Source organism: Nothobranchius furzeri, chromosome 17, assembly GCF_043380555.1.
Source record: "Nothobranchius furzeri strain GRZ-AD chromosome 17, NfurGRZ-RIMD1, whole genome shotgun sequence".
NCBI classification, from domain to species: domain Eukaryota; kingdom Metazoa; phylum Chordata; class Actinopteri; order Cyprinodontiformes; family Nothobranchiidae; genus Nothobranchius; species Nothobranchius furzeri.
The window spans coordinates 9,681,902-9,696,079 of NC_091757.1; positions in this window are offsets into that span (position 1 = coordinate 9,681,902).

Consider the following 14,178-nt stretch of genomic DNA (forward strand, 5'->3'; position numbering starts at 1 on the left):
GCGTCTTGCTTGGGCCTCTCTCCTGGAGGCGCTCAGTCAGACCCAGTGTTGACACGTGGCAAGACGCTCCTTGGGGCGCGTCTTGCTTGGGCGTCTCTCCTGGAGATGCTCAGTCAGACCCAGTGTTGGCATGTGGCAAGACACTCCTCGGGGCGCGTCTTTGTTGGGCCTCTCTCCTGGAGGCGCTCATTCAGACCCAGTGGTGACATGTGGCAAGACGCTCCTCGGGGCGCGCATTGCTTGGGCCTCTCTCCTGAATGCCCTCTGTCAGACCGAGTGTTGACATGTGGCAAGACTCTCCTCGGGGCGCGTCTTGCTTGGGCTTCTCTCATGGAGGCCCTCAGTCCGACCCAGTGTTGACATGTGTCAAGACGCTCCTCGGGGCGCGTCTTGCTTGGGCCTCTCTCCTGGAGGCCCTCTGTCAGTCCCAGTGTTGACATGTGTCAAGACGCTCCTCGGGGCGCTTCTTGCTTGGGCCTCTCTCCTGGAGGCCCTCTGTCAGACCCAGTGTTGACATGTGGCAAGACACTCCTCCGGGCGCATCTTGCTTGGGCCTCTCTCATGGAGGCCCTCAGTCAGACCCATTGTTGACATGTGGCAAGACGCTCCTCGGGGCGCGTCTTGCTTGGGCCTCTCTCCTGGAGGCGCTCAGTCAGACCGAGTGCTGACATGTGGCAAGACGCTCCTCAGGCCGCGTGTTGCTTGGGCTTCTCTCCTGGAGGCCCTCAGTCAGACCCATTGTTGACATGTGGCAAGACGCTCCTCGGGGCGCGTCTTGCTTGGGCTTCTCTCCTGGAGGCGCTCAGAAAGACCCATTGTTGACATGTGGCAAGACGCTCCTCGGGGCGCGTCTTGCTTGGGCCTCTCTCCTGGAGGCGCTCAGTCAGAACCAGAGGTGACATGTGGCAAGACGCTCCACAGGGCGCGTCTTGCTTGGGCCTCTCTCCTGGAGGCCCTCTGTCAGACCCAGTGTTGACATGTGGCAAGACGCTCCTCCGGGCGCATCTTGCTTGGGCCTCTCTCCTGGAGGCCCTCAGTCAGACCCATTGTTGACATGTGGCAAGACGCTCCTCGGGGCGCGTCTTGCTTGGGCCTCTCTCCTCGAGGCGCTCAGTCAGACCGAGTGCTGACATAAGGCAAGACGCTCCTCGGGGCGCGTCTTGCTGGGGCCTCTCTCCTGGAGGCGCTCAGTCAGACTGAGTAGTGACATGTGGCCTGACGTTCCTCGGGGCGCGTCTTGCTTGGGCCTCTCTCCTGGAGGCGCTCAGTCAGACCCAGTGGTGACATGTGGCAAGACACTCCTCGGGGCGCGTCTTGCTTGGGCCTCTCTCCTGGAGGCCCTCTGTCAGACCCAGGGTTGACATGTGTCAAGACGCTCCTCGGGGCGCAGTCTTGCTTGGGCTTCTCTCCTGGAGGCCCTCAGTCAGACCCATTGTTGACATGTGGCAAGACGCTCCTCGGGGCGCGTCTTGCTTGGGCTTCTCTCCTGGAGGCGCTCAGACAGACCCAGTGTTGACATGTGGAAAGACGCTCCTCCGGGCGCATCTTGCTTGGGCCTCTCTCCTGGAGGCCCTCAGTCAGACCCATTGTTGACATTTGGCAAGACGCTCCTCGGGGCACGTCTTGCTGGGGCTTCTCTCATGGAGGCACTCAGTCAGACCCAGTGTTGACATGTGGCAAGACGCTCCTCGGGGCGCGTCTTGCTTGGGCTTCTCTCCTGGAGGCCCTCAGTCAGAGCCATTGTTGACATGTGGCAAGACGCTCCTCGGGGCGCTTCTTGCTTGGGCCTCTCTCCTGGAGGCGCTCAGTCAGACCCAGTGTTGACATGTGGCAAGACTCTCCTCGGGGCGCGTCTTGCTTGGGCCTCTCTCCTGGAGGCGCTCAGTCAGACTGAGTAGTGACATGTGGCCTGACGTTCCTCGGGGCGCGTCTTGCTTGGGCCTCTCTCCTGGAGGCGCTCAGTCAGACCCAGTGGTGACATGTGGCAAGACACTACTCGGGGCGCGTCTTGCTTGGGCCTCTCTCCTGGAGGCCCTCTGTCAGACCCAGTGTTGACATGTGGCAAGACGCTCCTCGGGGCGCGTCTTGCTTGGGCTTCTCTCCTGGAGGCCCTCAGTCAGACCCATTGTTGACATAAGGCAAGACGCTCCTCGGGGCGCGTCTTGCTGGGGCCTCTCTCCTGGAGGCGCTCAGTCAGACCCAGTGTTGACATGTGGCAAGACGCTCCTCGGGGCGCGTCTTGCTTGGGCCTCTCTCCTGGAGGCGCTCAGTCAGACCCAGTGGTGACATGTGGCAAGACACTCCTCGGGGCGCGTCTTGCTTGGGCCTCTCTCCTGGAGGCCCTCTGTCAGACCCAGGGTTGACATGTGTCAAGACGCTCCTCGGGGCGCAGTCTTGCTTGGGCTTCTCTCCTGGAGGCCCTCAGTCAGACCCATTGTTGACATGTGGCAAGACGCTCCTCGGGGCGCGTCTTGCTTGGGCTTCTCTCCTGGAGGCGCTCAGACAGACCCAGTGTTGACATGTGGAAAGACGCTCCTCCGGGCGCATCTTGCTTGGGCCTCTCTCCTGGAGGCCCTCAGTCAGACCCATTGTTGACATTTGGCAAGACGCTCCTCGGGGCGCGTCTTGCTTGGGCTTCTCTCATGGAGGCACTCAGTCAGACCCAGTGTTGACATGTGGCAAGACGCTCCTCGGGGCGCGTGTTGCTTGGACCTCTCTCCTGGAAGCGCTCAGTCAGACCCAGTGTTGACATGTGTCAAGAAGCTCCTCGGGCGTTTCTTGCTTGGGCCTTTCTCCTGGAGGCGCTCAGTCAGACCCAGAGGTGACATGTGGCAAGACGCTCCTCGGGCCTCTCTCCTGGAGGCGCTCAGTCAGACCCAGTGTTGACATGTGGCAAGACGCTCCTCGGGGTGCATCTTGCTTGGGCCTCTCTCCTGGAGGTGCTCAGTCAGACCCAGTGTTGACATGTGGCAAGACGCTCCTCGGGGCGCTTCTTGCTGGGGCTTCTCTCATGGAGGCACTCAGTCAGACCCAGTGTTGACATGTGGCAAGACGCTCCTCGGGGCACGTCTTGCTTGGTTCTCTCTCCTGGAGGCGCTCCGTCAGACCCAGAGGAGACATGTGTCAAGACGCTCCTCGGGGCGCGTCTTGCTTGGGCCTCTCTCCTGGAGGCGCTCAGTCAGACCGAGTGCTGACATGTGACAAGACGCTCCTCCGGGCGCGTCTTGCTTGGGCCTCTCTCCTGGAGGCGCTCAGTCAGACCGAGTGCTGACATAAGGCAAGACGCTCCTCTGGGCGCGTCTTGCTTGGGCCTCTCTCCAGAAGGCCCTCAATCAGACCCAGTGTTGACACGTGGCAAGACGCTCCTCGGGGCGCTTCTTGCTTGGGCCTGTCTCCTGGAGGCGCTCAGTCAGACCCAGTGGTGACAAGTGGCAAGACGCTCCTCAGAGCGCGTATTGCTTGGGCCTCTCTCCTGGATGCCCTCTGTCAGACCCAGTGTTGACATGTGGCAAGACTCTCCTCGGGGCGCGTCTTGCTTGGGCTTCTCTCATGGAGGCCCTCAGTCAGACCCAGTGTTGACATGTGTCAAGACGCTCCTCGGGGCGTGTCTTGCTTGGGCCTCTCTCCTGGAGGCGCTCAGTCAGACCCAGTGTTGACATGTGGCAAGACGCTCCTCGGGGCGCTTCTTGCTTGGGCTTCTCTCCTGGAGGCCCTCAGTCAGACCCATTGTAAACATGTGGCAAGACGCTCCTCGGGGCACGTCTTGCTTGGGCCTATCTCCTGGAGGCACTCAGTCAGACCGAGTAGTGACATGTGACAAGACGCTCCTCGAGGCGCGTCTTGCTTGGGCCTCTCTCCTGGAGGCGCTCAGTCAGACCCAGTGTTGACATGTGGCAAGATGCTCCTCGGGGCGCGTCTTGCTTGGGCCTCTCTCCTGGAGGCGCTCAGTCAGACCCAGTGTTCACATGTGGCAAGACGCTCCTCGGGGCGCGTCTCTCTTGGGCCTCTCTCCTGGAGGCGCTCAGTCAGACCCATTGTTGACATGTGGCAAGACGCTCCTCAGAGCACGTCTTGCTTGGGCCTCTCTCCTGGAGGCGCTCAGTCAGACCGAGATCTGACATGTGGCAAGACGCTCCTCGGGGCGCGTCTTGCTTGGGCTTCTCTCCTGGAGGCCCTCAGTCAGACCCATTGTTGACATGTGGCAAGACGCTCCTCGGGGCGCGTCTTATTTGGGCCTCTCTCCTGGAGGCGCTCAGTAAGACCGAGTGCTGACATGTGGCAAGACGCTCCTCGGGGCGCTTCTTGCTTGGGCTTCTCTCCTGGAGGCCCTCAGTCAGACCCATTGTTGACATGTGGCAAGATGCTCCTCGGGGCGCATCTTGCTTGGGCCTCTCTCCTTGAGGCCCTCTGTCAGACCCAGTGTTGACATGTGGCAAAACGCTCCTCCGGGCGCGTCTTGCTTGGGCCTCTCTCCTGGAGGCGCTCAGTCAGACCCAGTGTTGACATGTGGCAAGACGCTCCTCGTGCGTTTCTTGCTTGGGCCTCTCTCCCGGAGGCGCTCAGTCAGACCCAGTGTTGAAATGTGACAAGACGCTCCTCGGGGCACGTTTTGCTTGGGCCTCTCTCCTGGAGGTGCTCAGTCAGACCCAGAGTTGACATGTGGAAAGACGCTCCTCGGGGCGCGTCTTGCTTGGGCCTCTCTCCTGGAGAAGCTCAGTCAGACCCAGTGTTGACATGTGGCAAGACGCTCCTCGGGGCACGTCTTGCTTGGGCCTCTCTCCTGGATGCCCTCTGTCAGACCCAGTGTTGACATGTGGCAAGACTCTCCTCGGGGCGCGTCTTGCTTGGGCTTCTCTCATGGAGGCCCTCAGTCAGACCCAGTGTTGACATGTGTCAAGACGCTCCTCGGGGCGTGTCTTGCTTGGGCCTCTCTCCTGGAGGCGCTCAGTCAGACCCAGTGTTGACATGTGGCAAGACGCTCCTCGGGGCAGGTCTTGCTTGGGCCTCTCTCCTGGAGGCGCTTAGTCAGACCGAGTAGTGACATGTGGCAAGAGGCTCCTCGGGGCGCGTCTTGTTTGGACCTCCCTCCTGGAGGCGCTCAGTCAGACCGAGTAGTGACATTTGGCAAGACGCTCCTCTGGGCGCGTCTTGCTTGGGCCTCTCTCCTGGAGGAGCTCAGTCAGACCCAGTGGTGACACGTGGCAAGACGCTCCTCGGGGCGCATCTTGCTTGGGCCTCTCCTGGAGGCGCTAAGTCAGACCCAGTGTTGACACGTGGCAAGACGCTCCTCGGGGCGCGTCTTGCTTGGGCCTCTCTCCTGGAGGCGTTCAGTCAGACACAGTGTTGACATGTGGCAAGACACTCCTCGGGGCGCGTCTTGCTTGGGCTTCTCTCATGGAGGCCCTCAGTAAGACCCATTGTTGACATGTGGAAAGAAGCTCCTCGGGGCGCGTCTTGCTTTGGCTTCTCTCCTGGAGGCCCTCAGTCAGACCCATTGTTGACATGTGGCAAGACGCTCCTCGGGGCGCGTATTGCTTGGGCCTCTCTCCTGGATGCCCTCTGTCAGACCCAGTGTTGACATGTGGCAAGACTCTCCTCGGGGCGCGTCTTGCTTGGGATTCTCTCATGGAGGCCCTCAGTCAGACCCAGTGTTGACATGTGTCAAGACGCTCCTCGTGGCGTGTCTTGCTTGGGCCTCTCTCCTGGAGGCGCTCAGTCAGACCCAGTGTTGACATGTGGCAAGACGCTCCTCGGGGCGCTTCTTGCTTGGGGTTCTCTCCTGGAGGCCCTCAGTCAGACCCATTGTTGACATGTGGCAAGACGCTCCTCGGGGCACGTCTTGCTTGGGCCTCTCTCCTGGAGGCGCTCAGTCAGACCGAGTAGTAACATGTGGCAAGACGCTCCTCGGGGCGCGTCTTGCTGGGGCTTCTCTCATGGAGGCACTCAGTCAGACCCAGTGTTGACATGTGGCAAGACGCTCCTCGGGGCGCGTGATGCTTGGACCTCTCTCCTGGGGGTGCTCAGTCAGACCTAGTGACATGTGGCAAGACGCTCCTCGGGGCACGTCTTGCTTGGGCCTCTCTCCTGGAGGCGCTCAGTCAGACCGAGTAGTGACATGTGACAAGACGCTCCTCGGGGCGCGTCTTGCTGGGACTTCTCTCATGGAGGCACTCATTCAGACCCAGTGTTGACATGTGGCAAGACGCTCCTCGGGGCGCTTCTTACTTGGACCTCTCTCCTGGAGGTGCTCAGTCAGACCCAGTGTTGACATGTGTCAAGACGCTCCTCGGGCGATTCTTGCTTGGGCCTCGCTCCTGGAGGCGCTCAGTCAGACCCAGAGGTGACATGTGTCAAGACGCTCCTCGGGCCTCTCTCCTGGAGGCGCTCAGTCAGACCCAGTGTTGACATGTGGCAAGACGCTCCTAGGGGCGCGTCTTGCTTGGGCCTCTCTCCTGGAGGCACTCAGTCAGACCCAGTGTTGACATGTGGAAAGACGCTCCTCGGGGCGCATCTTGCTTGGGCTTCTCTCATGGAGGCCCTCAGTCAGACCCAGTGTTGACATGTGTCAAGTCGCTCCTCGGGGCGTGTCTTGCTTGGGCCTCTCTCCTGGAGGCGCTCAGTCAGACCCAGTGTTGACATGTGGCAAGACGCTCCTCGAGGCACGTCTTGCTTGGGCCTCTCTCCTGGAGGCGCTCAGTCAGACCGAGTAGTGACATGTGGCAAGACGCTCCTCGGGGCGCGTCTTGCTGGGGCTTCTCTCATGGAGGCACTCAGTCAGACCCAGTGTTGACATGTGGCAAGACGCTCCTCGGGGCGCGTGTTGCTTGGACCTCTCTCCTGGAGGCGCTCAGTCAGACCGAGTAGTGACATGTGGCAAGACGCTCCTCGGGGCACGTCTTGCTTGGGCCTCTCTCCTGGAGGCGCTCAGTCAGACCGAGTAGTAACTTGTGACAAGACGCTCCTCGGGGCGCGTCTTGCTGGGGCTTCTCTCATGGAGGCACTCAGTCAGACCCAGTGTTGACATGTGGCAAGACGCTCCTCGGGGCGCTTCTTACTTGGACCTCTCTCCTGGAGGTGCTCAGTCAGACCCAGTGTTGACATGTGTCAAGACGCTCCTCGGGCGATTCTTGCTTGGGCCTCTCTCCTGGAGGCGCTCAGTCAGACCCAGAGGTGACATGTGTCAAGACGCTCCTCGGGCCTCTCTCCTGGAGGCGCTCAGTCAGACCCAGTGTTGACATGTGGCAAGACGCTCCTCGGGGCGCGTCTTGCTTGGGCCTCTCTCCTGGAGTCGCTCAGTCAGACCGAGTGCTGACATGTTGCAAGACACTCCTCGGGGCGCGTCTTGCTTGGGCTTCTCTCCTGGAGGCCCTCAGTCAGACCCATTGTTGACATGTGGCAAGACACTCCTCGGGGCGCGTCTTATTTGGGCCTCTCTCCTGGAGGCCCTCAGTCAGACCCAGTGTTGACATGTGGCAAGACGCTCCTCGGGGCGCGTCTTGCTTGGGCCTCTCTCCTGGAGGCGCTCAGTCAGACCGAGTGCTGACATGTGGCAAGACGCTCCTCGGGGCGCTTCTTGCTTGGGCCTCTCTCCTGGAGGCGCTCAGTCAGACCAAGTGGTGACATGTGGCAAGACGCTCCTCGGGGCGCGTATTGCTTGGGCCTCTCTCCTGGATGCCCTCTGTCAGACCCAGTGTTGTCATGTGGCAAGACTCTCCTCGGGGCGCGTCTTGCTTGGGCTTCTCTCATGGAGGCCCTCAGTCAGACCCAGTGTTGACATGTGTCAAGACGCTCCTCGGGGCGTGTCTTGCTTGGGCCTCTCTCCTGGAGGCGCTCAGTCAGACCCAGTGTTGACATGTGGCAAGACGCTCCTCGGGGCGCGTCTTGCTTGGGCTTCTCTCCTGGAGGCCCTCAGTCAGACCCATTGTTGACATGTGGCAAGACGCTCCTCGGGGCACGTCTTGCTTGGGCCTCTCTCCTGGAGGTGCTCAGTCAAACCGAGTAGTGACATGTGACAAGACGCTCCTCGGGGCCCGTCTTGCTTGGGCCTCTCTCCTGGAGGCGCTCAGTCAGACCCAGTGTTGACATGTGGCAAGAAGCTCCTCGGGGCGCGTCTTGCTGGGGCTTCTCTCATGGAGGCACTCAGTCAGACCCAGTGTTGACATGTGGCAAGACGCTCCTCGGGGCACGTCTTGCTTGGGCTTCTCTCATGGAGGCCCTCAGTCAGACCCAGTGTTGACATGTGTCAAGACGCTCCTCGGGGCGTGTCTTGCTTGGGCCTCTCTCCTGGAGGCGCTCAGTCAGACCCAGTGTTGACATGTGGCAAGATGCTACTCGGGGCGCTTCTTGCTTGGGCTTCTCTCCTGGAGGCCCTCAGTCAGACCCATTGTTGACATGTGGCAAGACGCTCCTCGGGGCACGTCTTGCTTGGGCCTCTCTCCTGGAGGCGCTCAGTCAGACCGAGTACTGACATGTGACAAGACGCTCCTCGGGGCGCGTCTTGCTTGGGCCTCTCTCCTGGAGGCGCTCAGTCAGACCCAGTGTTGACATGTGGCAAGACGCTCCTCGAGGCACGTCTTGCTTGGGCCTCTCTCCTGGAGGCGCTCAGTCAGACCGAGTAGTGACATGTGGCAAGACGCTCCTCGGGGCGCGTCTTGCTGGGGCTTCTCTCATGGAGGCACTCAGTCAGACCCAGTGTTGACATGTGGCAAGACGCTCCTCGGGGCGCGTGTTGCTTGGACCTCTCTCCTGGAGGCGCTCAGTCAGACCGAGTAGTGACATGTGGCAAGACGCTCCTCGGGGCACGTCTTGCTTGGGCCTCTCTCCTGGAGGCGCTCAGTCAGACCGAGTAGTAACTTGTGACAAGACGCTCCTCGGGGCGCGTCTTGCTGGGGCTTCTCTCATGGAGGCACTCAGTCAGACCCAGTGTTGACATGTGGCAAGACGCTCCTCGGGGCGCTTCTTACTTGGACCTCTCTCCTGGAGGTGCTCAGTCAGACCCAGTGTTGACATGTGTCAAGACGCTCCTCGGGCGATTCTTGCTTGGGCCTCTCTCCTGGAGGCGCTCAGTCAGACCCAGAGGTGACATGTGTCAAGACGCTCCTCGGGCCTCTCTCCTGGAGGCGCTCAGTCAGACCCAGTGTTGACATGTGGCAAGACGCTCCTCGGGGCGCGTCTTGCTTGGGCCTCTCTCCTGGAGTCGCTCAGTCAGACCGAGTGCTGACATGTTGCAAGACACTCCTCGGGGCGCGTCTTGCTTGGGCTTCTCTCCTGGAGGCCCTCAGTCAGACCCATTGTTGACATGTGGCAAGACACTCCTCGGGGCGCGTCTTATTTGGGCCTCTCTCCTGGAGGCCCTCAGTCAGACCCAGTGTTGACATGTGGCAAGACGCTCCTCGGGGCGCGTCTTGCTTGGGCCTCTCTCCTGGAGGCGCTCAGTCAGACCGAGTGCTGACATGTGGCAAGACGCTCCTCGGGGCGCTTCTTGCTTGGGCCTCTCTCCTGGAGGCGCTCAGTCAGACCAAGTGGTGACATGTGGCAAGACGCTCCTCGGGGCGCGTATTGCTTGGGCCTCTCTCCTGGATGCCCTCTGTCAGACCCAGTGTTGTCATGTGGCAAGACTCTCCTCGGGGCGCGTCTTGCTTGGGCTTCTCTCATGGAGGCCCTCAGTCAGACCCAGTGTTGACATGTGTCAAGACGCTCCTCGGGGCGTGTCTTGCTTGGGCCTCTCTCCTGGAGGCGCTCAGTCAGACCCAGTGTTGACATGTGGCAAGACGCTCCTCGGGGCGCGTCTTGCTTGGGCTTCTCTCCTGGAGGCCCTCAGTCAGACCCATTGTTGACATGTGGCAAGACGCTCCTCGGGGCACGTCTTGCTTGGGCCTCTCTCCTGGAGGTGCTCAGTCAAACCGAGTAGTGACATGTGACAAGACGCTCCTCGGGGCCCGTCTTGCTTGGGCCTCTCTCCTGGAGGCGCTCAGTCAGACCCAGTGTTGACATGTGGCAAGAAGCTCCTCGGGGCGCGTCTTGCTGGGGCTTCTCTCATGGAGGCACTCAGTCAGACCCAGTGTTGACATGTGGCAAGACGCTCCTCGGGGCACGTCTTGCTTGGGCTTCTCTCATGGAGGCCCTCAGTCAGACCCAGTGTTGACATGTGTCAAGACGCTCCTCGGGGCGTGTCTTGCTTGGGCCTCTCTCCTGGAGGCGCTCAGTCAGACCCAGTGTTGACATGTGGCAAGATGCTACTCGGGGCGCTTCTTGCTTGGGCTTCTCTCCTGGAGGCCCTCAGTCAGACCCATTGTTGACATGTGGCAAGACGCTCCTCGGGGCACGTCTTGCTTGGGCCTCTCTCCTGGAGGCGCTCAGTCAGACCGAGTACTGACATGTGACAAGACGCTCCTCGGGGCGCGTCTTGCTTGGGCCTCTCTCCTGGAGGCGCTCATTCAGACCCAGTGGTGACATGTGGCAAGACGCGCCTCGGGGCGCGTCTTGCTTGGGCCTCTCTCCTGAATGCCCTCAGTCAAACCCAGTGTTGACATGTGGCAAGACTCTCCTCGGGGCACGTCTTGCTTGGGCTTCTCTCATGGAGTTCCTCAGTCCGACCCAGTGTTGACATGTGTCAAGACGCTCCTCGGGGCACGTCTTGCTTGGGCCTCTCTCCTGGAGGCGCTCAGTCAGACCCAGAGAAGACATGTGTCAAGACGCTCCTCGGGGCGCGTCTTGCTTGGGACTCTCTCCTGGAGGCGCTCAGTCAGACCGAGTGCTGACATGTGGCAAGACGCTCCTCCGGGCGCGTCTTGCTTGGGCCTCTCTCCTGGAGGCGCTCAGTCAGACCGAGTGCTGACATAAGGCAAGACGCTCCTCGGGGCGCGTCTTGCTGGGGCCTCTCTCCTGGAGGTGCTCAATCAGACCCAGTGGTGACACGTGGCAAGACGCTTCTCGGGGCGCGTCTTGCTTGGGCCTGTCTCCTGGAGGAGCTCAGTCAGACCCAGTGGTGACACGTGGCAAGACGCTCCTCGGTGCGCATCTTGCTTGGGCCTCTCTCCTGGAGGCGCTAAGTCAGACCCAGTGTTGAGACGTGGCAAGACGCTCCTCGGGGCGCGTCTTGCTTGGGCCTCTCTCCTGGCGGCGCTCAGTCAGACCCAGTGTTGACAAGTGGCAAGACACTCCTCGGGGCGCGTCTTGCTTGGGCCTCTCTCATGGAGGCCCTCTGTCAGACCCAGTGTTGACATGTGTCAAGACGCTCCTCGGGGCGCGTCTTGCTTTGGCCTCTCCTGGAGGCCCTCAGTCAGACCCATTGTTGACATGTGGCAAGACGCTCCTCGGGGCGCGTCTTGCTTGGGCCTCTCTCCAGAAGGCCCTCAATCAGACCCAGTGTTGACACGTGGCAAGACGCTCCTCGGGGCGCTTCTTGCTTGGGCCTCTCTCCTGGAGGCGCTCAGTCAGACCCAGTGGTGACATGTGGCAAGACGCTCCTCGGGGCGCGTATTGCTTGGGCCTCTCTCCTGGATGCCCTCTGTCAGACCCAGTGTTGACATGTGGCAAGACTCTCCTCGGGGCGCGTCTTGCTTGGGCTTCTCTCATGGAGGCCCTCAGTCAGACCCAGTGTTGACATGTGTCAAGACGCTCCTCGGGGCGTGTCTTGCTTGCGCCTCTCTCCTGGAGGCGCTCAGTCAGACCCAGTGTTGACATGTGGCAAGACGCTCCTCGGGGCGCTTCTTGCTTGGGCTTCTCTCCTGGAGGCCCTCAGTCAGACCCATTGTTGACATGTGGCAAGACGCTCCTCGGGGCACATCTTGCTTGGGCCTCTCTCCTGGAGGCACTCAGTCAGACCGAGTAGTGACATGTGACAAGACGCTCCTCGGGGCGCGTCTTCCTTGGGCCTCTCTCCTGGAGGCGCTCAGTCAGACCCAGTGTTGACATGTGGCAAGATGCTCCTCGGGGCGCGTCTTGCTTGGGCCTCTCTCCTGGAGGCACTCAGTCAGACCCAGTGTTCACATGTGGCAAGACGCTCCTCGGGGCGCGGCTTGCTTGGGCCTCTCTCCTGGAGGCGCTCAGTCAGACCCATTGTTGACATGTGGCAAGACGCTCCTCAGGGCGCGTCTTGCTGGGGCTTCTCTCATGGAGGCACTCAGTCAGACCCAGTGTTGACATGTGGCAAGACGCTCCTCGGGGCACGTCTTGCTTGGGCTTCTCTCATGGAGGCCCTCAGTCAGACCCAGTGTTGACATGTGTCAAGACGCTCCTCGGGGCGTGTCTTGCTTGGGCCTCTCTCCTGGAGGCGCTCAGTCAGACCCAGTGTTGACATGTGGCAAGATGCTACTCGGGGCGCTTCTTGCTTGGGCTTCTCTCCTGGAGGCCCTCAGTCAGACCCATTGTTGACATGTGGCAAGACGCTCCTCGGGGCACGTCTTGCTTGGGCCTCTCTCCTGGAGGCGCTCAGTCAGACCGAGTACTGACATGTGACAAGACGCTCCTCGGGGCGCGTCTTGCTTGGGCCTCTCTCCTGGAGGCGCTCATTCAGACCCAGTGGTGACATGTGGCAAGACGCTCCTCGGGGCGCGTCTTGCTTGGGCCTCTCTCCTGAATGCCCTCAGTCAAACCCAGTGTTGACATGTGGCAAGACTCTCCTCGGGGCACGTCTTGCTTGGGCTTCTCTCATGGAGTTCCTCAGTCCGACCCAGTGTTGACATGTGTCAAGACGCTCCTCGGGGCACGTCTTGCTTGGGCCTCTCTCCTGGAGGCGCTCAGTCAGACCCAGAGGAGACATGTGTCAAGACACTCCTCGGGGCGCGTCTTGCTTGGGACTCTCTCCTGGAGGCGCTCAGTCAGACCGAGTGCTGACATGTGGCAAGACGCTCCTCCGGGCGCGTCTTGCTTGGGCCTCTCTCCTGGAGGCGCTCAGTCAGACCGAGTGCTGACATAAGGCAAGACGCTCCTCGGGGCGCTTTTTGCTGGGGCCTCTCTCCTGGAGGTGCTCAATCAGACCCAGTGGTGACACGTGGCAAGACGCTTCTCGGGGCGCGTCTTGCTTGGGCCTGTCTCCTGGAGGAGCTCAGTCAGACCCAGTGGTGACACGTGGCAAGACGCTCCTCGGTGCGCATCTTGCTTGGGCCTCTCTCCTGGAGGCGCTAAGTCAGACCCAGTGTTGAGACGTGGCAAGACGCTCCTCGGGGCGCGTCTTGCTTGGGCCTCTCTCCTGGCGGCGCTCAGTCAGACCCAGTGTTGACAAGTGGCAAGACACTCCTCGGGGCGCGTCTTGCTTGGGCCTCTCCTGGAGGCCCTCAGTCAGACCCATTGTTGACATGTGGCAAGACGCTCCTCGGGGCGCGTCTTGCTTGGGCCTCTCTCCAGAAGGCCCTCAATCAGACCCAGTGTTGACACGTGGCAAGACGCTCCTCGGGGCGCTTCTTGCTTGGGCCTCTCTCCTGGAGGCGCTCAGTCAGACCCAGTGGTGACATGTGGCAAGACGCTCCTCGGGGCGCGTATTGCTTGGGCCTCTCTCCTGGATGCCCTCTGTCAGACCCAGTGTTGACATGTGGCAAGACTCTCCTCGGGGGGCGTCTTGCTTGGGCTTCTCTCATGGAGGCCCTCAGTCAGACCCAGTGTTGACATGTGTCAAGACGCTCCTCGGGGCGTGTCTTGCTTGCGCCTCTCTCCTGGAGGCGCTCAGTCAGACCCAGTGTTGACATGTGGCAAGACGCTCCTCGGGGCGCTTCTTGCTTGGGCTTCTCTCCTGGAGGCCCTCAGTCAGACCCATTGTTGACATGTGGCAAGACGCTCCTCGGGGCACATCTTGCTTGGGCCTCTCTCCTGGAGGCACTCAGTCAGACCGAGTAGTGACATGTGACAAGACGCTCCTCGGGGCGCGTCTTCCTTGGGCCTCTCTCCTGGAGGCGCTCAGTCAGACCCAGTGTTGACATGTGGCAAGATGCTCCTCGGGGCGCGTCTTGCTTGGGCCTCTCTCCTGGAGGCACTCAGTCAGACCCAGTGTTCACATGTGGCAAGACGCTCCTCGGGGCGCGGCTTGCTTGGGCCTCTCTCCTGGAGGCGCTCAGTCAGACCCATTGTTGACATGTGGCAAGACGCTCCTCGGGGCGCTTCTTGCTTGGGCCTCTCTCCTGGATGCCCTCTGTCAGACCCAGTGTTGACATGTGGCAAGACTCTCCTCGGGGGGCGTCTTGC